The 23,746-nt window shown below is 43.4% G+C and overlaps 1 protein-coding gene across 6 annotated transcripts in view; it reads right to left on the minus strand.

Annotated features, from left to right (window-relative positions):
• G3BP2 (G3BP stress granule assembly factor 2) overlaps positions 1 to 23,746 on the minus strand; it is an 82,554-nt gene that overhangs the window by 26,763 nt on the left and 32,045 nt on the right. The window contains exon 1 of one of the 6 annotated variants that reach the window (XM_019025333.4): positions 3,818 to 4,019. The exons of 3 other annotated variants lie outside the window; for them this stretch is intronic. The gene's annotated coding sequence lies outside the window, so the exon portion shown is untranslated. Of the gene's footprint in view, positions 1 to 974; positions 1,037 to 3,817; positions 4,020 to 23,746 lie in introns of those variants that run through there. 2 more of the 6 variants (XM_019025331.4, XM_055384514.2) reach the window with 2 other exon arrangements.

A 23,746-nucleotide genomic window follows, 5' to 3' on the forward strand; every position in this document is an offset into this window, starting at 1 on the left:
ATCCTTACAATTCAGAAGTTGGAATTTGTGCCCTCCTTTTCACTCCCACTGTTCAGACCTTTTATTCTTCAAAAGTCTTTCAAGCCCCTGTATCACGTGTAGTATACACTGTACTGAGTAAAATCCAAACACCTGCATTCAGTTTGGCATCTAAGGCCCTACACAGAAATCCAGTCTGACATTCAATGTCATAACCAACCTTTCAAATTTATCTCCTACTATACTTTCTCATCCCTGTATCAAATTCTATACAAATATTTTAATCACCTAATATTATTCTCTGCAATTTCATTCTCTGCGCCTTTGTCTTACTTCATTCATTCCCATCCACAAGCTGAGTCAATGGGTTATACAAAATAAATTCATTTCAACATTTATTTTATGGCTACTATGTATGTACCAGAAACTACAAAAGGAAAAAGAGGCCGGGTGCAGTGGCTCACGCCTGTAATTCTACCACTTTGGGAGGCCGAGACGGGTGGATCACCTGAGGTCACGAGTTCGAGACCAGCCTGACCAACATGGCAAAACCCATCTCTACTAAAAACACAAAAAAGTTAGCCGGGTGCAGTGGCGGGTGCCTGCAATCCCAGCTACTCGGGAGGCTGAAGCAGGAGAATCGCTTGAACCCGGGGGCGGAGGTTGCAGTGAGTTGAGTTGTAAGTACTTGATATTAGTTATTATAAAAAGAATAAGACCTCTAGTAATAGGAGGCAGTTCTCTTTACCATATACTGTTACCAAAGGTTATGTGGGTGCTAAGACACAGCTTATCTCCACTATATGATACTTACCCCTTTCCCCTCTGGAGTCCCTCACTCATAGCTGGGCTCAAACTAGTCAGGTTTATCTATTTTAAGTGAACCATGGACTATATCCATTTCCAACAGCTAAATGCATATTAATACTGGAACTTTCTGAAATTCCAGATGGTTTTTGTTTGAAGTAACTTAAACAATCTAAGGAACACTATACCTTTTTAAAGAAATGATCTTCAATCTTTTGTGGTACACCATTGAAAGAAAGATTCACAAAGAAGATCTAAGAATCATAGTGGTACAAATAAATAATAAAAGTAAGTTATGGATTAAATCTCTTATTCAGGCTCCAAAAGGTTTTTTTGTTTTCTGTCCTTCTCAGAAGTTGAGGGAGGCTAGTTTTAAAATTCAGAAGCTATTAAAAGTGACCAAGCAGTAAGAAATGGAAATGCTTGCTGTTCACAAAAATAAAGCACGTATTTATACTATGTTTTAAACTTTAACAAGTAACCTACTATTTTCTTTTGTCTTTAAAATAGATAGGGCATTATCTTCATTTACAGAAAAGGATGTTTAGAGAGCCTAAGGAAAGGTGTTTGGGGTCCCTCAGTTACAGTAAAAAGAAAGAGGATTTGAAATCAGGTCTCCTGACTCAAGTGATGTTTTCATTACACTTTGGTTAGGAACAACCGCTTTGGAAGAGCAGCCAGCTCTTCCAACAATACAAAAAAATTAATTTTAAACAAGCAATTGTTAGCTTATGTGAAACTGTTGAGAAGAGTGAAAAGCAAAGGAATACAGCAGGACAGCAACAGAAAATCCAAGAACAATTTTCAATATACCTATGGTTTCAAGATAGGGTAAAATACTTGGAAATTAGCAGATAAAAGTAAGCAGAAACACGACAGTCAAGAAACTAATTCTATTGCTTTTGAAGGTAGGCCAGGACCTTCCTGAAGGTGGGTGGACCAATTTATTCTATCGGATATAAAACAAGTGTCTACCAGTGGAGAGTAACTAGGTCATGTTTGTCCATTAAATTCTACTGAATTTAAGTTCAGACGCAACACTTTAGTTTGTGCCTTTCAAAATCAACATTGAAAAGGAGTCATTCACTGTCTCCATATTCACTCAAAATATGTGGAAAGTCTTTTTAAAGCAATCTAGGGGGAAAATGTTCAATCCTAATTATGCGTAATAAACAGCGATAATTTTGCAGGATAAGGAAGTAAGTTTTCAGAATCTAAAGACACAGTGCCAACACTTTCTTCAAACCAGGAGTTGCCTGCTGACAAATCAACCGCTCAGCTGCTAACTGAACAGTTAAGTTAGTTACTCTACGAAATGATCAAATAACGTGTTTTCTTCTTTACATTCTAATTTTTATCCCTATCCATCCCACAAGCATTCTGGTTCACTCTTGATGTTTTTTCACTATTACTAATATTTCGACCCTGAATATCAATCTGAACTATGACAGCTCTTAGTAAGAAATTCATTCTAGGTCCTTATTATTCCTACAATTCCTTGACTGCTTTTCAGAATTAGTTTGTAAAGATTAAATCATAACATAAAGGCCCATAAGAGTAATCTTAAACATTTAAGAAAAATGTTACTGCCAAAGAAAGGATAATTCAATCCTGAGGTTCAAACTCATCGTACCGTTTATCTCCTAAGACCAGGAATCTTGGATTATCAAAAAGACCACTGGATGCTAACAGGGCCAAAAGTTTACTTAGAAACTTGGTTCACATGCCTAAGGCTATATTAACTGCCAAATATGGAGCTAGAGAAAAATTGCCATCATCTCCCACTCTAGTACACCGGGGCTCTCTTAACGACAGTTAATGTTTCCTAGATCCAGGTACCTGCAACACTAACGTTTAAAAGACCAGAACAAGGTACAGAGCCTTGAACCTAAAACCACAGTATCTTAATCCAAGTTAATATCCCACAACAATCATACAGGGAGAAAAGGACTTTACTATTCCAGCTAAAAGTGCACGTGCCTTTTTTTTGTTGTTGTTAGGAAGGAAAAGGCACTCTCCTCCCACCCACCAAATCCGTTAGAACATTAAGTATGTCTTGGGGAAGAAAGCTGATCTATGCAGGAAATTATAGATGAAAATCTATATTCGCCCCAAAGCGGCACAGGGCCATCTTAAGAAATCTGCTTTTAGAGACGCAAGAAAAATTCTATGAGATTCCACTAACAAAATCAACACAATCTAGGGAAGCTTATGTTCCTTTCTGTCCCCCCATCCCAACAAAAGCGGGAACCCATCCCCCAAAAGCCATTCCCGAGTCAATAAGGGATCGTCTGCATAAGAGGGGGACGAAGAAGGCGCAGGTTACAGTTTCAGTATCCGAACACGTTCGGATTAAACCCGCGGTGGCAGGGAGAAGGGGGTTGGTCAAACACGACGGAACACTAGGTACTGGATAAGCGAAGCGGCGGCTGCCTTCAAACCCGGATTCTGTTTCCGTGCACAGAAATGGTGCCCGGAGGCCGCTACTTTCGCATCTGCGTCGCTTCTGCCTCCGCCGACACAACCTCTTTTCCCCTCCCCCCACGGGCGGGGTGGCGACGGCCTCTCCGCTCCGAAGGAACAAGGTATAAGAGCCGAAAACGATTCGGAAACAGGAACGGTGGGCTACCCACCCTAAAGCATCCCCTCCAGAAAGCCTACTCCCACACTTCCTGTATTAAGCTTCCATCAGCGCGCCTTCGGGAGCTGCTGCGTGCCCCCCCCCCCCCAACTTCGCCACCTCAGCCCCAATAAACCTCAACCCCACCTGTGCACTCGGAGCCCTCTGCCCGCAAGACGCTCGCGGGTCACCACCCTTCCCAGGCGGCCTCCCACCCCTCACCTAGAGGAAAGACTGGTCTTCTCTCACGCACACACGGCACCGCAAGGAGCCGGCAAGAACAATGTCTCTGCCGCTACACCTCCGGCTCCCGGGGGCACACACCGGACGATTGCCTCGCGCCGCGGAGCGCGAATGGAATGTCCCTTTCCGACCACCACACCGACCTCCCCTCCCGGCGCCCGTACACACCTCCAGCCAACGGCGGCGGCGGGTACGACGCGCGGAGGTCAGAAGAGTCGCTGAGGACCGGGTGCGGCGGGTTCTTATTGCTCGCCGCCCCCTTCCTCCGACAACTCGGAAGCCTCGGAAGCCGGAGAGCCGCGAGTTCGTCTGCCTCACAACCACCTCTTCCCGGGCGCCAGGCGCTGCGACGTGCGACAAGGACCACGGACGTCCCGCCCCCTTTGCCACCGCCCCCTCTTATTGTTTTACCCCTGCCGAAAGGGCCAGGGAACCCCCGAGCACAGCGTCAGCCAATCACGCATCTCCTCCAGAGCCGGACCCAACCTTCCCGTGTCCCTCTGCGGAGCACGCGCAGTACGCTGCCGCGCTCGCACACGCTCACGCCCGGAAAGCCGGGGAACCGGAACCGGCCTAAAGCCAAGATAAGAGTCCGCTGATTTGACGTCACAAGCAGGCTGCCTTTCTCCGGTCCTGAGGCTCCAGCCTTGCCGCCCTTCTTCCTGATCGCGCAAGCGACAGCCGGTTCGCAGCAACGCAGTGTCTTTTGTAGACTGATATTCTGGTCCTTTTTATTAATGGGAAGGAGGGAATTTAGTAATCTCTCTGAACTAGGTTGCTGCTGTAGACGAGCTTAAAATGCAGCCGGTGATTTCAGCTGTTTGCACACTAAACTCACCTACATTGTTTACTTAACCCATCCTAGGTTTTAAGCCCCATTAAGAGGCCCTGCAGTAAAGGAAGAATATGACGTGGGCTTTACAGAGGGGGAAAAGACTATTTCTTTGTGTCCTTGTTACGAATTTAGGCATGGCTAAATATCAGTAGATGCTAAAGCATTTTACATACTAAAGCTAAAAGGCCTGAAATACAAGGATTACAGTCCTGTTCTAGCTCTAAGCCCAGACTTGCCCCCAGGGTGAGACACTGGTGACCTTGTTTCATGGAAAAAGCCAAGCCAAATCTTGTAGTCAAGGAAGCCACTTTGCATCTTAGGTCTGGCAGTGTTTTCAGAGAATACCGAGATAGCACAGGAATTTTGGAATGAAGGACTGAGGAAGTGTTCAAAGAAACGGAAAGGAAAAAATACATTAATGAATGCTTACGAACTAAACATGGTGGACGCAAGCATGTACATCTCATCAGTTTTCTTCGCAGTCCTGTAAGGGCAATTTTAAGGTATTTGGCACGTTAAGACAATACGTCAAATACCTTAAATATTGGCAGAGGCAATGCCAACATTAGGGCCTCCAAAGTCTACAATATCTTTACCTTTAGACTGCTTAAAGATACTGTTATATGCAAAATATTTGGGCAGACCATCACTTTAATGAAATGAAATCAACCTGATGTTTTTCCTTAAAGCATCAAAATACATTACATGCCGGCTGTCCTTTAATATACTGGGCTTATATACCAGGCATTCTTGTAATTATACAGCCTTCTGAGCCTCACAGTAACCCTATGAGCTAGTTGCTGTATGTATGTACATATATATATATATATATATATATATATATATATATTTTTTTTTTTTTTTTTTTTTTAAGATGGAGTCTCTCTGTGTCGCCCAGGCTGGAGTGCAATGGCACGGTCTTGGCTCACTGCAACCTCCGCCTCCCGGGTTCAAGCGATTCTCCTGCCTCAGGCTCCCTAGTAGCTGGGACTACAGGCGCATGCCACCACACCCAACTAATTTTTACATTTTTAGTAGAGACGAGGTTTCACTATGTTGGCCAGGCTGGTCTCGAACACACCTGACCTCGTGATCCGCCCGCCTTGGCCTCCTAAAGTGTTGGGATTACAGACGTGAGCCACCACACCCGGCCAGTAGTTGCTATTTTTATGCCCATTTTACAGATGAGAAAACAGGCTTGGAGAGGTCAAGTAACTTACCCAGGACTACACTGCTACTATTCACTGGAGCTGGGATTCAAACACAGGCAATCTGCCTCCACAGTCCATACCCTCAGGCAAACTATAGAATACTCCCATTGTACTAATTGCCGCAATTCACTTATCTGCCCTACTGCTGACTAACCTTCAAGTGTTTCCCGTTTGGAGATCTTACGTGCAATGCTATTATAAATATTCTTCACCATGTATCCTGCTGCAGATGTGCAGAACTTTCTCTAGAACAGTGGTTCTCAGACCTTAATGTGCACCGAAATCACCTGTAGGGCTTGTTAAAACAGATAGTTGGGCCCCACTCCCTAAGTTTCTGATTCAACAGAGGCCCGAGAATTTGCACTTCTAACAAGTTCTCAGCTGATGGTGCTACTGCTGCTCTAGGAGCCACACTTTAAAAACCACTGATATAGGCCGGGCGCGGCAGCTCACGACTGTAATCCCAGCACTTTGGGAGGCCGAGGGGGCGGATCACCTGAGGTCAGGAGTTTGAGACCAGCCTGACCAACATGGAGAAACCCCGTCTCTACTAAAAATACAAAATTAGCCGGGCGTGGTGGCGCATGCCTGTAATCCCAGCTACTCGGGAGGCTGAGGCAGGAGAATCGCTTGAACCTGGGAGGCGGAGGTTGCGGTGAGCCGAGATCGCGCTATTGCACTCCAGCCTGGGTGACAACAGTGAAAACTCCGTCTCAAAAAAAAACAAACACCACTGATCTAGGGCAGAGGTAGGCAAACAGTTTGATAAGGGAAGGATTAGATAGTAAATATTTTTGGTTTTGAGCGCCACGTATGGTTTCTGTTGCATATTCCTCTCTCTCTCTCGCATCCTTTAAAAATTTAAGAAACATTTTTAGTTTAGCTCTAGGGCTACACAGAAACAGCCCTCAGGTAACCCTGCTCTTGAGTAGACACCAATAAGTGGAGTTAATGGGAAAAAAGATTCAGCGATCTTCAATGTTAAGTAAATATCTCTAACCTATTCTAACTGGCGATTTTTACCTCATAAACATCTCTCTACACAAATAGCCCCTGCCCAGGTTCAGGCCCCTTCATCTTCCCAGGAAGACTGCAGTGGCCTCCTAACTAATCTCCCTGCCTCTCAAACATAGCCTCCATGAAGCAATGTCCACCTCCTATAGACTAGGCAGGGAGACCAGTGTGAACGGTATTCATTCGGTGGCTCAGGCCAAAAACCTCTTTTTCTCACACCAATTTATTGACAGCCAATTGCCAATAATTTTTTTTTTTTTTTTTTTAGATGGAGTCTCTCGCTCTGTCATCCAGGCTGGAGTGCAATGGCATGATCTGGGCTGACTGCAACCTCCACCTCCCAGGTTCAAGCCATTCTCCTGCCTTGGCCTCCCAAGTGGCTAGGACTACAGGCATGTGCCACCACGCCCATCTAATTTTTCTATTTTTAGTAGAGATGAGGTTTCACCATGTTGGCCAGGTTGATCTCGAACTCCTGACCTCAAGTGGTCCACCCACTTCACCGAATTGTCAATACATTTCTGTTCCCTCTACCTTCAACATTTATTCTGGATTAAATACTTTGCATCACTGTTACTGCTGCTATAGTAGTCCAGGCCACCATTGCCTATTGCAATAGCTTTCTACTTGGCCTCAATGCTTCCACTCTTATTCCACTACAGTCTGTTCCCCTCACAGCAGCCAGATCTTTCAGTTATAATTGAGATGGTCCCAAAACCTTTAAAAGGCAACACAAAATCTCAGGTCCTTACCATGGCCTACAAGGCCTACCTGATCTAGTCCTTACCTATTACTTCCATTTCTTTTCTTACCACTGGTTTTCTCACACCACCCCAGCCAGCTCTTCCTTAGACATTCTCATCACATTACCACCCCAAGGCCTTTAATGTGAACCTTTATCAAAACACTGTGAAAAATAAAAGTAAATGAATCAGACCCAATCACCATTAGCAGGTAAATTTTTAAAAGTAAAATTACTAGAATTATATTACCTGATTCCTGATTTTTATTATAAACTTCAGCATAAAATACTTAGATAAGTATTTGAATAAGATAAGACATTTGAATTTATAAAGCTTTTCCTCTACACCCTTTCATTTGACCATTCTCAACTTTACTGAATACTAAAAGATCAACCAAGTCCATTATCACCACTTTTGCTGATGAAGTAGGTGTATACGAGATGACTACATGCGGCTGGGCGCAGTGGTTCACGCCTGTAACCCCAACACTTTGGGAGGCCCAGGTGGGTGGATCACGAGGTCAGGAGTTCGAGACCAGCCTGGCCAACATAGTGAAACCCCGTCTCTACTAAAAATACAAAAATTAGCCAGGCATGGTGGTGCGCACCTGTAGTCCCAGCTACTAGGGAGGCTGAGGCAGGAGAATCGCTTGAACCCAGGAGGCGGAGGTTGTGGTAAGCCGAGATCGCACCACTTCACTCCAGCCTGGGCAACAGAGTGAGACTCTGTCTCTAAAAATAAAAAATAAAAAAAAGAGATGACTACATGCATGTTTAGGGGTCACACACCCCACATAAATAAGGTTTATGAAGACCAAGCATTGGAAGGGAGTAAAATCCAAGTCCTTAAGGGAAACGCATTTTTCTTGGAAAGTGTCTTTACTCACCATGTTTTTAAACTTTTAAGGCTTGCAAAACAAATGTCTTGGCCCCACTACTAATTCAGTTAGGAAGGATGATGCTATGGTTTGAATGTATGTGCCCCTCCAAAATTCATGTTGAAACTTAATCTCCAATGCAAAAGTATTAAAAGGTGGGTGGGACCTTCAGGTGGCAACTAGGTCATGAGGGCCTCACCTTCATGAATGGAATTCGTGCGCTCATAAAAGGGGATTGAGGGAGTTCATTAGTCTCTTTTGTGCTTTTGCCCCTTTCACCATGTGAGAACACAGCAAGAAGGCACCATCTTTGAAGCAGAGCAAGCCCTCACTAGGGCTGGCCCTTTGATCTTGAACTACTCAGCCTTTAGAACTATAATCAATAAGTTTCTGTTGTTTATAAGTTACCCAGTTGAAGGGTGGTTTTGTTGTTGTTATTGTTGTTTGAGACAGGTTCTTGCTTTGTCTGTCACCTGGCTGGAGTGCAATGGTGCGATCATAGCTCATTGCAGCCTCGACTTCTCAGCCTCCTGAGTAGCTGGGACCACAGGTGTGCACTACCGTGCCTAGCTTGTGTGTGTGTGTGTGTGTACACAGGGTCTCATTATGTTGCCCAATCTGGTCTTGATTGCCTGGCCTCAGGCCATCCTCTTGCCTCAGGCTCCCAAAGTGTTGAGATTACGGGCATGAGCCACACCTGACCTAAAGGTATTTTGTTACAGCAGCCCAAATAGACTAAAACAAATGATAATACTGTCAACAGCATAGTATTTAAAGAGTCTGGCTGGGCACAATGGGGTATGCTTGCTGTCCCCACTACTTGGGAAGCTGAAGCAGGAGGATCACTTGAACCCAGGAGTTTGAGTTCAGCCTGGGCAATATAGCAAGAACCCATCTCCAAAAAAACCAAAAAAGAGTCTGGGCTCCAGAACCACATTGCCTGGATTTGAATCCCAGCTTTATCTCATCACTTACTAGGTATATCACTATAGGCAGGATGTTTCACTTTTATGTGCCTCAGTGTTTCTCATCTGTAAAATGGGGACAATAATAATATCTACCTTATTAGGGTACAGTAAGGTTTAGACAATACATGTAAAACATTTTAACAGTGTCTGGCACACGGTAAGTGCTCAATAAACATCAGCACTTAATATTTGGTTCTTGAAAAAGTATATGCACCAATTGCTTTCAACTGATTCCTTTTTCGCAGACTGCCCACTGCTTTGTTCTGAAGTAACAACTTACATTTGTATAGCATTTTACAGTTTTCAAAACACTTTCAAACACATTATCTCATTTCAATTTCACAAGCAATTCACAAAGTAGGCAAGCTGCACAAGGCTAAAAATGGCCAATTTAGAAAGAGAGCCCAGAGTCCCTCTGACTCATGCCACTACACCATGTCCTACTGCTAAATGATGAACTTTTATAGACTTTGAACAAGACTTACTGATTGAAAACATGTTACTTGAGAATCCCAGGGCTCTCTCTTGGTGCAGCTGGATCCTTTACAAAGCTTTTTAATGCACAGAGAAACCTACTCCCATGAGTAGGATGAATCCATTCATTTTAGAGCAAGAGAGGAGAAAGCCTATTATGACCTAAAGAAAGAATTAAATGTTAATTTCTCCCTGCAATCTTTCCAGCCATTATCTGTTTGTGAGGCTGGGACAGGTTAGGGTATAAAGGAGTGTTTTCCTCTCCAATCATTGTGAGTGTGTAAAATATGTCTCACATCCAGAAAAGTGCATGAAATGGCCTGCCAATCTGTGTGATTAAGTACAAAATGTCACAATATGAATGACTGCTATAGGTGGTAGATTTTAGGTATGTAACTTGTTTTGATCATGTCTATGAAAGTCTATAAGTAGGTGAGATTCTACATGCTACCTGAGTTTGAGAGAACAAAGGTTGCAAGTTCTAAGAAAGTCACTTCTTCAGAATTTAGAGGCAACAGTCTCATAAAAAAATCAACATACAAAGAATCAGATTATCGATTATGAAAATAACCCACCCTGAATTTGTGAATTCTAACGGATTCCAGTTAACACTCATGAAGCCATGATGCCAGCTAAAAGCACCTCAGGCTGAGTGAATGAGGTGCTTTTCAGAGATAAAATAATCCTGGAAAGCAGAACAACTAAAGATAACATAAATGAATGAGGAGTCATTTGCCCTGAATCCAGAAAATGACTTTGAAAAGAGGAAATATTTCACCAGTGTTTATCTCACACTGTCCAAGATAGACTATATTTGTCAGGCAGGAATATCCTAGCCCTCAGTGGGCTGCAGGGTGTGTTTAATTCTTCAAGCCTTACAGTCTGGATATGAGACGCCACAAGGTTATCCAATTCTCTCCTCACCAAGCACTGTGACACAGAGAAGGGGGCCTGATCAGCAGATATTCTGTGTCTTTGGATGGCATATCCCTTTGTGAAATGGAATTCCTGTGGTTTGTTCATCAGTCTCTTATAGATTAAGTTAATATAAAAGAATGTGTCAGAGACAGATTTCCTTCTGAGGGGGGATAGGAAGTTGTACTCAAAGAAGTCAGGGCTGAGAGCAAATCCTCCACTTAAATATAGAAGCATGAAACACATGGGATCAAATCGCATTTTCTTCACTAACTACTTCTGTGACACTAGAAAGGTTAGTTCATTCCTCTGACCTTGACTTTCCTCAGTGGATAAACAGCCTACTTAGGATTGTTCTGAAGATTCTTTATGGCATTTAGCATACTTTCTGGCAAAGTGTGTATATGTGCATGATTCCTGTTATAAAACTGAGGCAAACCTTCAACATCAGGGGACCCCAACACAGTGCCAGCAACTTCATAGACAGCTAGCCAGGTTTCCCATCCATCCTTCCATTCCCCACTCTCCTCTTGGGACAAATACTTGGTTGTTTGGCAGTGTAAAGAAACTGTGGCCTAGCCAGGCGCAGTGGCTCACGCCTGTAATCCCAGCACTTTGGGAGGCTGAGGCGGATCGCGAGGTCAAGAAATCAAGACCATCCTGGCCAACATGGTGAAACCCCATCTCTACTAAAAATACAAAAATTAGCTGGGTGTGGTGGTGGCATGTGCCTGTAGTCCCAGCTACTCGGGAGGCCGAGGCAGGAGAATAGCTTGAACCCAGGAGGCAGAGGTTGCAGTGAGCTGAGATCATGCCACTGCATTCCATCCTGGCGACAGAGCAAGACCCCGTCTCAAAAAATAAATAAAAAATTAAAAAAAAAAAAAAAAGAAAAACCGTGGCCTAAGTCTTTCTCTTAAATATAGTCAAATTCAGCCAGGCGTGGTGGCTCATGCCTGTAACCCAGCACTTTGGGAGGCCAAGGTGGGTGGATCACCTGAGGTCAGGAGTTCAAGACCAGCCTGGCCAACATGGTGAAACCCCGTCTCTATTAAAAATATAAAAATTTGCCAGGCGTGGTGGCATGCACCTGTAGTCCCAGCTACTCGGGAGGCTGAGGCAGGAGAATCGCTTGAACCCGGGAGGCAGAGGTTGCAGTGAGCCGAGATCGTGCCACTGCACTTCAGCCTGGGCGAAAGAGCGAGACTCCGTCTCAAAAATAAATAAATAAATATAGTCAAATTCAGAAGGAGGAGGAAAAGGATGTATAGTAGTCCCCCCTTATCTGCAGAGGGTACATTCCAGGACCCTCAGTGGATGCCTGAAACACCAGACAATACCAAACCCTATATATACTATGTTTTTTCCTACACATACATACCTACGATAAAGTTTACACATTAGGCACAGTAAGAGATTAACAATTACTAATGATAAAACAGAAAAATTAAAACAGGCCAGGCGTGGTGGCTCACCCCTGTAATCCTAGCACTTTGGGAGGCTGAGGCAGGTGGATCACCTGAGGTCAGGAGTTCGAGACCAGCCTGGCCAACATGGCGAACCCTGTCTCTACTAAAAATACAAAACTTAGCCGGGCGTGGTGGTGTGTGCCTGTAGTCCCAGCTACTCGGGAGGCTGAGGCAGGAGAATGGCTTGAACCCAGGAGGCGGAGGTTGCAGTGAGCCAAGATCGCACCACTGCACTCCAGTCTGGGCAACAGAGCAAGACTCCATCTCAAAAAAAAAAAAAAAAGAAAAAGTATAACAATATGCCAGCATCACTACTCTTATACTTTGGGGCCATTATTAAGTAAAGTAAGGGTTACCTGAACACAAACACAGTGAAACTGGGATAGTTGATCTGATAACTGAGAAGGCTATGACATGACCAACCAGAGGGTAGAGCAGACAGCAGAATGATTAACATCTTGGGTGGGATGACAGAGGAAGGTGCAATATTTCATCACACTACTCAGAATGGTGTGCACTTTCAAACTTATAAACTGTTGGCCAGGTGCGGTGGCTCATGCCTGTAATCCCAGCACTTTGGGAGGCCGAGGCAGGCAGATCACGAGGTCAAGAGCTCGAGACTATCCTAGCCAACATGGTGAAACCCCGTCTCTACTAAAAATACAAAAATTAGCTGGGTGTGGTGGCACATGCCTGTAGTCCCAGCTGCTCCGGAGGGCTGAGGCAGGAAAATCCCTTGAACCAGGGAGGCAGAGGTTGCAGTGAGCCAAGATTGTGCCACTGACCTCCAGCCTTGTGACAGAGCAAGACTCCGTCTCAAAAAAAAAAAAAAAAAAAAAATTATGAACTTTATTTCTGGAGTTTTCCATGTAATATTTTTGGATAGCAGTTGAACATGGGTAACTCAAAGGGGGAGGAATAGTGTAGTACCTTTGAAAGCAAATGTGTTTTATTAATTTCTTTCAGCTCCCAGGTTATAAAACTATTCAGGGTAGTAAAAAATCAACTGTATGGAAAATACAGGGTAGTTGTGAAACTTCTCATTGGGAAAAGATCTCCATAAAGAAATCATACAGCTGGGCTGGGCACGGTTGCTCATGCCTGTAATCCCAGCACTTTGGGAGGCCAGGGCGGGCAGATCACGAGGTCAGGAGATCGAGACCATCCTGGCCAACATGGTGAAACCCCGTGTCTACTAAAAATACAAAAATTAGCTGGGCATGGTGGGTGACGTGTGCCTGTAATCCTAGCTACTTGGAAGGCTGAAGCAGGAGAATTGCTTGAACCCGGGAGGCGGAGGTTGCAGTGAGCTGAGATGGCGCCATTGCACTCCAGCCTGGTGACAGAGCGAGACTCCGTCTCAAAAAAAAAAAAGAAAGAAACAAATCATGCAGCCGATAGACACAGCGCATTGTGCCTTTCTTCTACCTTGGCCAGTCTGGAGCAGAACACAGCCAGTCCCTCATGCAGGGTCCGCATCAGCTCTCATTTTCCACCCACACATTTCTAGGTGTAACCACTTCCTTGTAGAGTCTAGACTAGCAAAACTGGGGGATCTGGCTCCATGGCAGCAAAATACTTCTCTCTGCTTTACCTCAGCAGGAAGCATACATGAGATTATAACTAGGGCAGGAATGGTCCTCAGAATAAAGATGTAGGCCAAGCACGGTAGCTCACACCTGTAATCCCAGCACTTTGGGAGGCCGAGGCGGGCAGATCACCTGAGGTCAGGAATTTGAGACCAGCCTGGCCAACATGGTGCGAAACCCTGTCTCTACTAAAAATACAAAAATTAGCTGGGCGTGTACCTGTAATCCCAGCTACTCAGGAGGCTGAGGCAGGAGAATCACTTGAACCTGGGAGGCGGAGGTTGCAGTGAGCCGAGATTGTGCCATTGCACTCCAGCCTGGACAACGAGCGAAATTCCATCTCAATTAAAAAAAAAAAAGAATAAAGATGTAACCTGCACTTCTGGTTAGATCATAAGCCTGGCTTTTTAAACATCTATATCCTCCTGCTGGACTGCCACTCTGACCTATATGCCTCTGTTGACTCACTACCTAGGTGAGTCCTGGCTGTGGAAGTAAATTACCTGGCTGCTAGTGTCTGGCTCAGAACTGACAGGAGCTCCCAGTTATCTCCCTTTTTCTAGCTGGGTATCAGTGATCCCTGCTGGGCCTGACCCCTAACTCCATAGCCATGCCGTAAAATACCCATGTTTATGGTGGTGACATGAAAAGGGAAAGAGAACCAAAAGTTATTGACCAAAGGCCTTTTGTGCACAAGAAAGCAGTCCTAGATAAAATGTGTTTGTAAGGGCAATGTTGGAAGCAGAGGATTTTTTTTTTCTCTAAGCAACAAAGAGCTATGGAGAATCCAAGAGACTTTCAATGAGTAATTCAAGGAATAATAAGAAGGTTGGGAGTGGGTGCCAGAGGGAAGCTTTGCTATAAGCAGAACTGGAAAAAGATATTAAAAATCATAAATAGGCCGGGTGCGGTGGCTCATGCCTGTAATCCCAGCACTTTGGGAGGCCAAGGTGGGTGGATCACGAGGTCAAGCGTTTGAGACCAGCCTGGCCAATATGGTGAAACCCATCTCTACTAAAAATGCAAAAAAATTAGCCAGGCATGGTGGCATGTGCCTGTAGTCCCAGCTACTCAGGAGGCTGAGGCAGAAGAATCGCTTGAACCCAGGAGGCAGAGGTTGCAGTGAACCAAGATCACACCACTGCACTCTGGCCTGGGCGACAGTTAGACTCTGTCAATAAATAAATAAATAAATAAAAATAATAAAAATAAAAATCATAAATAAAAAAATAAAAAATATAACAAGTTTCTGGATTTTTTTAAGTAAATGTATTTATTTAAATGTTGCTCTAAACTAGAAGTTTTTTGTTTTTGTTTTCGACAGAGTCTGGCTATGTTGCCTAGGCTGGAGTGCAGTGACTATTCAATCATAGGCATAATCATGGCAAAGCAAACTGCAGCCTCAAACTCCTCGGTTCAGGTGATCCTCCCACCTTAGCCTCCCTAGGAACACACCACCATGCCCAGCTAACCCAGAGGTTTAATCTGAAGCCTAAGCATATTTTGGAAGGGTGGATATAGGGAATGTTTGTGAAACCATGAACATTCTGTATACATGTATGTCTCTTTTTTTTTTTTGCTGAAAAGATCCATATTTCATTGTCTTCTAAAATGGGTCTATGTCCTAAAAGGTTAAAAACCAATTATCTAAACCATGCTCTTTTTCGATATATTTCCCGGTAATAAGTTATCAAAATAAAGGCTTTATAGTATAAAGAATACTATTTTTTATTAAAAAGCCATGTTACACTAAAATTCTGTTAATCAATGACCTCAGTTTGTCATAACTGTGAGATGCTGAACTATTTACTGATTTTGATCTTGTTCTGTAGTTATATAGGATACCAATATTGGCAGAGATGGGTGAAGGTTGCACAGAACCTCCCTGTACATTTCTTTGCAACTTCCTATTAATCTATACATATTTTATTTTGAAAATAAACACTTTTTTAAAAGTTTATTTAAAAAAAACACAAAACAAAAACAAAAAAAACAGGCCACGCGTGGTGGCTCACGCCTGTAATCCCAGCACTTTGGGAGGCCGAGGCACATGGATCACCTGAGGTCAGGAGTTTGACACCAGCCTGGCCAACATGGTGAAACCCCGTCTCTACTAAAAACACAAAAATTAACTGGGCATGGTGATGCATGTCTGTAATCCCAGCTACTCAGGAGGCTGAGGCAGAAGAATCGCTTGAACCTGGGAGGTGGAGGTTGCAGTGAGCCGAGATCGCGTCACTGCACTCCAACCTGGGGGACAGAATGAGACTCCGTCTCAAAAAAAAAAAAAAAAAAAAAACACAGATCCTGAAATTTCGTGGTATTTGGTTCTTAATCCCAGCTCTGTATTTAAAACCTATATGATGCTAGGCAAGTTACTAAGTTCCCTCAGTTTCTTTCCTCATTGATAAAAAGGCACAATTGCAGTTAGAACTGTTGCATACACGGTTTTCAGCACAGGGCCCGACACACAAAGCACCATATAAATATAAACTATCGTGATTATTTTTAGACAGTATGGTCATAACCCAGACATCACTCTTCACTGGTTGACAGGTACATAGCTTCCAGACATGGTTCCTAAGTGGAAATAAACTGTCTCCTTTGGAGTAGTTTTGGAAACCAAATCTGTAAAGTGACAGTAACTGTCATAAACAGGGAACTGCCCTTTGAAAATTAGAAGAAAAATGTCCAGTGTAACAGAATAATATGGAGTTAAGGAATGAGAGAAGGAAGAAAGGAAGGGAAGTGTGTGCACATACACCACACGTGCACACACACATACACACAGAGCAAAAGCAGGGAATGAGACAATTTTTTAAAATGGGTATTCCAGTCCATATTTCCTCAGCACTAACTGTGCTTAAAGACTGAAAATTAGATAGAATCTTTATTTAAATTGTTTGTTCAATGGACAAATTAATGATAGTGTTCATTTCCCAAAGCTGCACATGTTTTCCATTAAGGATTATTTAACTAAACCTAAAATCTGGAAAAGGCCAGTAAAAGAAAAGCAAAAAGATGGTCATATAATTAATCATATTAATCATTTGCTTTCAAGGAGTGTATATGCTAACGGAAGAGACACAGGCAAAAAAGAATTTTAATATCACAGTAACACAATAAGGTTTCAGACAGATTTGTACAGGGTACAGTGAGAACAGAGGAAATGGGGAAATAATGTCAAACTACAGGTTCCAAATTCCTGGAGGAGATGACACCTGAGCTGAGTCTTGAAGGTGGTGGGTGGTGTAAGAATGAGCCAGCGAAGGAAGTGCAGTGGTTGATATAGCTGTCCTGGCAGAAGGAACAGCAAGAGCAAAGGGTGGGTGGCGGGGGGTGGGGGGGGGGGGGCGGGTGGCACAGCAGTAACATGTGCTGGCAACCACAAGCAATTCAGTATTATCACAAGATCAAGTCTAAAGTAGAGCATGGCTTACAATAGTGTGGTATCTCACAAAGGGGGGAAATGGCATTTAAAGAAATTTTTTCTTCAAGTTTTCCCACTGTATATAATAAACCCTAGAAAAAAATAAAATACATTCTAGCAAAAATATTTGTCCAAATAAGCACTTTCATCTTAGAATACCTATTTCTATGGTGAGCAAAGACATTCAGTTTTTGAAATCTGGGCTTAACTTCCATAAATAGTCTGCATTTCCTCCCTACTTTTCTCTGTAAACTGAGATTTAAAGCATTTAAAAGCAGTACTTTTGGCTGGGCATGGTGGCTCATGCCTGCAATCCCAGCACTTGAGGAGGCTGAGGCAGGAGGATTGCTTGAGACTAGGAATTCCATGCCAGCCTAGCCAACATAGCAAGACCCCCATCTCTAAATACACGCATACATACATAAAAGCAGTATTTTTTTTTTAACTGGCAGGAGTCTTGATATGGTTTGGCTCTGTGTCCCCACCCAAACCTTATCTTATAGTTCCCATAATTCCTATGTGTTGTGGGAGGGACCCAGTTGGGAGATAACTGAATCATGGGGGTAGGTCTTTTCCATGCTATTCTCATGATAGTGAATAAGTCTCATAAGATCTGATGGTTTTAAAAACAGGAGTTTCCCTGCACAGGCTTTCTGTCTTTGCCCTCTGCCATCCATGTAAGACATGACTAGCTCCTCCTTGCCTTCCACCATGATTGTGAGACCTCCTCAGCCATGTGAAACTGTAAGTCCACTGAACCTCTTTTTCATCCCAGTCCCAGGTATGTCTTTACCAGTGTGTGAAAACAAACTAATACAGGTCTGATGACCTTTCCTATAAAATGTGAGATCTAAAAGAATCACAGCAGAAGCTGAGACAACACTTGTCATAGAAACCTGTAAAACTGACGAATGATTTGTAACTCTTTGCTTAGGAATACATTTTTCAAATCATTTTTGGAGAACTCAAATGTGAGGGCTAAACATCATTGCTAATTTTATGGGCACACATGTAGGCTAAACACTCCTAAAAGCAATAACTTAACCATGCCCTGAGAGTGACCCATATGACAGATGCTCCTGAATGTGTGCTCTGAGCTAGGGAATCCAGGAGTGGCCAACTTGGAGATACACTCCTTGTCTATGATAAATAACTGAGCCCCTGGCCTGTCCTGTGGAACATGGGCCATACAGGGGTTTGAGGCCCTGAGTTTTGTGTTAAATGAAGGTGGCCAAGTGAAAGCTATTAGGAGGGTGTTAAGTTAAGAATGCTATATAAACTGCATAATGTTTGCAGGTGGCTGCAGTTTTCCTGCCCAGCCTGCTGCCACTGGGCTATGCAGTTACACTGTGCCGCCCATGGTCACTGAACTGTAGGAAGGTGCATACTGCCACTGGACTCTCTCCCCTGTATGTAACCCCCTAATAAAACTCTACGTCTCATTTTGCTGGCTTATGGTCTCTTCTTTGGCTTCTTGAACCTGGTGCCTTCCTTCTTTTTTTTTTTAATAGAGAACAGAGAGTTTATTTTTAAATATTTTTCTTTCTTAATAGAGATGGGGTTTTACCATGTTAACCTGGCTGGTCTCAAACTCGTGGTCTCAAGTGTTCTACCTGCCTCAGCCTCCCAAAGTGCTGGGATTACAGGCGTAAGCCACCACACCCAGCCCCCATTAAGACTGATAGAGGTTCGGCACAACATCAGGGAAGTAGTATCCAGTGAAGGGAGCATATTTATGGCTATTTTGTTTGTTGTGTGTATTTTAAATGTCACAGAGCCTCTGTTTTCAATGCTTTCAATGCTCTGTTTTCAATGTTCCAGATGGCCTCGATCAGAGATATCAATCTCATAACCCAGTCACTCTGTGAGCAACTGAGACTTATTTTGGGGAAGAGGACACAGCACAAAACCTGCATCCCCTGCCCCTTTCCTTACCCTCTCCAAGGCACCTGAATGTTCAAATACATTAGGTAAGGCCTGATTCACAAAAATCCTCCTTGTCCTTTACTCTGAAGGGCAAAAACCTTGGATGATCCATAAAAAGAAATTCCATAGGGAACAGATTTCTGTAAAAACACTTTGCCATGTTTAGCAAGAATTCCACTAGCTCGTTTGAGAATGGTAAGTGTGCAGAGAGAAGAAATTGCTAAGGAAACGATGAGTAAATTATATGGTACTTGATAGTGTACTTCAAAAGCATGACAATCAATCCATGACTGCTGATATAAATAATTCAGAAGACATATTCTTACATTTCCTTGTAGGTGTAAAAACACTACTTCATCCCTAGCTATATGTTTACTCATTAGTCTTTCCTCCTATTAAACACTCCTAGGCAAGGAAAGGGGTTGTCCTATGGTATTGGATATAAGACGTGAAAGAGAAAAAAAAAATAATGGGAGAAAAATTATAAGCAGTTTCCAAAGGCTGGGCGTGGTGGCTCACTCCTGTAATCCCAGCACTTTGGGAGGCAGGCGGATCACTTGAGGCCAGGAGTTTGAGACCACCCTTGCCAACATGGCAAAACCCCGTCTCTTCTAAAAATATAAAAATTAGCCAGGCGTGGTGGCGCATGCCTGTAATCCCACCTACTGGGGAGGCTGAGGCAGAAGAATCGCTTGAACCCGGGAGGTGGAGGTTGCAGTGAGCCAAGATCCGCCACTGCACTCCAGCCTGGCAGACAGAGCAAGACTGCATCTCAAAAAAAAAAAAAAAAAAGTAGTTCCCAAATCATGCCAATGGAAAAATAATTCCAAGAAGACCCAGATAAGTAATTCAATCTCCTGTATTTGTCAAATGTTTATAATATATTGTGATTCTTAGTAAATCATTTTGAATTTAATACTGCTATTCTCTTTTTAAGAACTTCAAGTTTAATGACTTGTACAACTAGCTCTGCAAGAGAAAGATGCTACTACCATTTGTCCTCAATGATGCCAGTCCTCTGAATTTAAATTCCCAAACAAATCCTTCAGGATCAAATTATTTTTACACTGACCAAGGGAGGTGGCTTATTCAATAAATCATCTGAAGAATTTTAGTTTCAATAAACCTTTTCAAATAATTTGTTCTGAAGGAAATGGGGCAAATTTAATACCATCAAAGACTGTCTTGGCTACAGGCAATAATATGCATAAATCCTACAAACATAATGTTGAGTAAAAGACGCCAGACACAAAAGAAGATATATTTTACAATTACATGGGTATAAAGTTCAAAAGGAGCAAAACTGATTATTTTCAAAGTCAGAAGTGAGGCACAAGAGAAGCTTCTGGGGTGGCAATAAGGTTTGGTATCCTGATCTGTGTGCTGGTTACATGGGAGAGTTCAGTTTGCCAATTTTTATTAATCTGTAAACTTATGGTTTATGCTTTTTTCTGTAAATATGTTATATTTCAGTAAAAGTAAAAAATTAAAATCACAAAGGTCATCATGGGTCCTGCTTCAATAAAGCGCCTGGGTTAAAAATCAACATTAGAGGACAGGCGCGGTGGCTCACACCTGTAATCCCAGCACTTTGGGAGGACAAGGCGGGCGGATCACCTGAGGTCAGGAGTTCGAAACCAGCCTGGCCAACATGGCAAAACCCTGTCTCTACTAAAAATACAAAAGCCGGGTGTGGTGGTGGGCACCTGTAGTCACAGCTACTTGGGAGACTGAGACAGGAGAATAGCTTTTGAATCCGGAAGGCAGAGGTTGCAGTGAGCCAAGACCGTGCTATTGCACTCTAGCCTGGGCAACAAGAGCAAAACTCCGTCTTCAAAAAAAAAAAAAAAAAAAAGAAGAAATTCAACATTGGAGTCCAGAATAGGAAAACCTACAATAGATTAGTTGTTGCTTAAGGGCTGGGGATGAGTGAGTGGAGGAATAGCAGGACTGAGGGTTGAAAGGTATGGAGTTTCTTTCTGAAGTGACAAAAGTGTTATTTTCTCACTCTGTCGCCCCCACTGGAGTACAGTGGCGCCATCTCAGCTCACTGCAACCTCTGCCTCCCGGGGTCAAATTATCCTCCCACCTCAGCCTCTCGAGTACCTGGGACCACAGGTATGCACCACCATGCATGGCAAATTTTTTGTAGAGACAGGGTTTCACCATGTTGGCCAGAGTAGTCTCAATCTCCTGGGCTCAAGCAATCCACCTGCCTCGGCCTTCCAGAGAGCTGGGATTATAGGTGTGAGCCACCGTACCAGGGAGACAAAAATGTTCTAAAATTGAATGTGGTGATAGTAACACAACACGGAGAATATAGTATAAAAACCATTGAACTGTACACTTAAAAAACAAAAAAACAGGAAAACTATTATCTTATAATCTTAATTGCTCAGTGTCGTTCACTGGTCCCTCCTTTTTTATTCCCCTGACTCCCAGACTGGTTATCAGTAGAATGAGTACAAATGTACATTTTGTTTCATTTATTCTTTGTTTTTTTTTTTTTGAGACAGACTCTTGATCTGTCACCCAAGCTGGAGTGCAGTGGCACAATCTCTGCTCACTTCAACCTGTGCCTCCCAGGTTCAAGCTATTCTCCTGCCTCAGCCTCCAAAGTAGCTGGGATTACAGGTGTGCACCACCCTGCCCAGCTAATTTTTGTATTTTTAGTAGAGACAGCATTTTGCCATGTTGGCCAGGCTGATCTCAAACTCCTGACCTCAGATGATCTGCCCACCTCAGCCTCCCAAAGTGCTGGGATTACCGGTTGTGAGCCACTGCCTTCATTTATTCATTTTTTAGAGATGAGGTCTCATTATGTTTCCCAAAGTGCTGGGATTACAGGTTGTGAGCCACTGCCTTCATTTATTCATTTTTTAGAGATGGGGTCTCACTATGCTGGCCAGACTGGTTTCAAACTCCTGGCCTCAAGCAATCCTCCCACCTCGGCCTCCCAAAGTACTGGGATTACAGGCGTGAGCCACTGTGCCCATCCCAAAGGTACATTTTCATTTGAAGAAAAAGCTAATGAAAATCACATTACCTGAGTTTCATTCTGCTACCCCCACCCCCGACCTCCACCTATTTATTACTCACTGCTTACCTTCTCTGTATGAGCAGCGCTCAACAGGAATCTGGGATTGGGGGATGAATACAGTGATTCCCAAACTTGGTTGCACGTTGAAATCACCTGGGGAACTTTGAAAGCTACTGATGCCCGAGTCCTACCTCTACAGATTCTATTTAATTGGCTGGGGTGCAACATAGGTATACAAATTTTTTTAAAGCTCTCTGGGAACCAAACTCCAGACACATTATATATTGATACAATACACTGATACATTACCTAAACACACACACACATACACACACATACTCCTCAGGTGATTCTAATATGCAGCCCAAATTGAGAAGAATTTTTAGTGATTTTCCCAAAGAACTGAAAATCTAAATTCTCTGCCATTTATTAGTTCTGTGATGTGTAAAACTATTTAATCTCTCGGAACTTCAAGTATGACTTTGAGACATACCTAGGGCATATTAGGTTTTTAAAAAATGTTAGCTGCCTTTCCTTTTGTCTTTCCCTTCAAAAATTGGAGAATTTTATTTTTCAAAAAAGCAATTGTGTTGTCACTATTATGTTCCTTTCTGTTCTTCAGAGCCCTGTGCCTAGTGCTTGCTCTCTAACGTAAGTTAAGGAACCTCTTGTGCTCTGGCTTCCTGGAACCTTGGATTTGTAGATTGAGAATCTGATCTCTGCCTTGGCTGACCTCTCAGGATTTGGTAACCAGATCACCTGTCAGTTCTTTTTTTTTTTTTTAAGACAGAGTTTCGCTCTGTTGCCCAGGCTGGAGTGCAGTGGTGTGATCTTGGCTCACTGCAACTTCCGCCTCCCAGGTTCAAGCAATTCTCCTGCCTAAGCCTCCTGAGTAGCTGAGACTACAGGTGTGGGCCACCACACCCAGCTAATTTTTGTGTTTTTAGTAGAGAGGCGGTTTCACCATATTGGACAGGCTGGCCTTGAACTCCTGACCTTGTGATCCACCCACCTCACCTCCCAAAGTGCTGGGATTACAGGTGTGAGCCACTGCACCCGGTGTCAGTTCTTTTCTGATTCTGGTTTTCCCTGTTCATGCTGTCTTTACCACTGCTGAAAAGCCAAGCATGCCATGTAACAGGCTTTGCATTGTATCTTTATGAAGTAGGAATTTGTATTTAGATCAACAAGGAGAATGAAGTTGGGCAGTCTAGATAATGGGCTATGAAGAAAAAAAGGAAAAGTCATGAGAACACAAGGTGTCAAGCAACATGGAGGGTCTTGAAGGGGTTTCTAGAGAGCACGGGTTGCAAACTGGCGGCCTGCAGGCCGCACCCAGCTCCAATGTTCTGTTTAGCTCTCACAGTGTTCAAAACGTTTCTGAACTGATTGCTGGCTTTTAAAATCAAGAAATTTCAGCCAGGCGCAGTGGCTCACTCCTGTAATCCCAGAACTTTGGGAGGCCAAGGCGGGTGGATCACGAGGTCAGGAATTTGAGACCGCCTGGCAAATATGGTGAAACCCTGTCTCTACTAAAAATACAAAAATTAGACAGGTGTGGTGGTACGCGCCTGTAGTCCCAGCCACTCAGGAGGCTGAGGCAGGA

Source organism: Gorilla gorilla, chromosome 3, assembly GCF_029281585.2.
Source record: "Gorilla gorilla gorilla isolate KB3781 chromosome 3, NHGRI_mGorGor1-v2.1_pri, whole genome shotgun sequence".
NCBI classification, from domain to species: domain Eukaryota; kingdom Metazoa; phylum Chordata; class Mammalia; order Primates; family Hominidae; genus Gorilla; species Gorilla gorilla.